Source organism: Alnus glutinosa, chromosome 14 (genome assembly GCF_958979055.1).
Source record: "Alnus glutinosa chromosome 14, dhAlnGlut1.1, whole genome shotgun sequence".
Lineage (NCBI taxonomy): Eukaryota > Viridiplantae > Streptophyta > Magnoliopsida > Fagales > Betulaceae > Alnus > Alnus glutinosa.
This window is the reverse complement of record NC_084899.1, coordinates 4,813,914-4,815,551: the sequence shown is the minus strand read 5'-3', so window position 1 is coordinate 4,815,551 and position 1,638 is coordinate 4,813,914.

Here is a 1,638-nt window from a genome sequence, read left to right as displayed (position 1 = left end):
TTTCATTTACCATTATTTTCGCTCCTACCAAACACCGTAAAATGCCGAAATCATTTTCTAGAAATTATTTTACGTCGAAATAAATTGGTCATTAGTAAAGTTTTTAATTTCGACGGTTAAATCTTAGGTTTTACCTAGTTTCGAATAAGTTTCTAGTCAATCTACCATCAAATTAATTAAGGGCGTGGCACGTCATAGTGCTAGGTCGAGAACACGTGACTTTCATTTGACATGTCATACCAAAAGTAAATAATTTTGATTTTATCTAATTAGGGGTTCGTTTGAGTTTGCAATTTCAAAAAGTGCGATTTAAAAATAGCGATTTTAAAATTTGCGATTTGAAAAAGTGATTTTTAAAAGCGCAGTTAAATGTTTGATAAAATCACAGTTTGGCCTTTAAAATCGCAAATTAATCTTTTTAAAATTCTGCATTTTCAAAAAGTACTAAATTTCTTACGATTTGAAAAAAAAGTTTTCTGCATTTTCAAATCGCAATTTTCAAACGATTTATTTTATATGATTTGATATAAAATCGTATTTTTTATTTATGAAATTACAATTCCAAAGGTAACTTAAGAAATTCTGAGTTGAATTTATTCTCAAACCCTTTTGAGTTATTTTTTTTTTGTGACCGACATATATATACACTTGATTATTCCCCACCTCAATTCAAATTCAACTTTCCCTCCTTTTGTCAGAAATAAAAATCTGAGTCCAATGTACGTTCCAAGGACAACCATTTTTTATGAGTGAATCGTGACTCGTGTGCCATCTTTAAAGTAGCACGTGGGCTCCATCCGGAAGGAGTCGAGTGGTCCAAAACAGAGACGAAGGCATGATCGACGGTGTCGAAGGCCGACAGCATTAAAAAACAGTGAATCACACCCCGCAATCCACAGAAGCGGCCCGCGCACTAGGCGACGTGAGGACCAACCATTCTGCTACCGCCAGAGGCCCTTTGACACTTTACCAACAAAACAAAAGCGAGACCGCAGAATTAAATGTCATGCGCGATTGCTCTCACGCGCCTACCCCACGAGCGTCGTCCGGCTAATCCAGTTTCAAATCTCCTTTCCCTTTTTTTTTTAAGATAAACTAATCCAGTTTCAAATCTCTTTTTCTTTTTCCTTTTCTTATCCTTGCGGACGTTGCTATGAAATTCAATGATTTGTGCACTGTTGATTAATATGTTCTGTGGGTTTTTTTTTTTGTTTGAAAATTATTTTAATGTGATATAAAAGTAAAAATAGTTTGAAGTGTTTGAAGTTGTTTTTAGTGTTTTTATATTTGGGACATAAAAATAAAGAGAGAGAATAAGAAAATTTTATATTTGTTTGTTAAACTATATATTTTTTTTCTCACATTTGTTTTTCAGTTTTTTTTCTTTTTTAATTTAAAAAAAATATAAACACACGAAACTATTTTCACTTTTATGTCATATGAGAACATTTTTTTTTATATAAAAAAAAAAGTACCTTTCAAAAAGAATTAACCAACATAGTCATATTTGTAAATTTTTTTTTTCTTTTAAAAAAAAATATTAAAAATAAAAATAAATTAAACACACAAAAGGATGGGGGATCTCAATGAATTCTCCCAATATAATGCTAATTAAAAATATTAAAAACTTAAATGAGC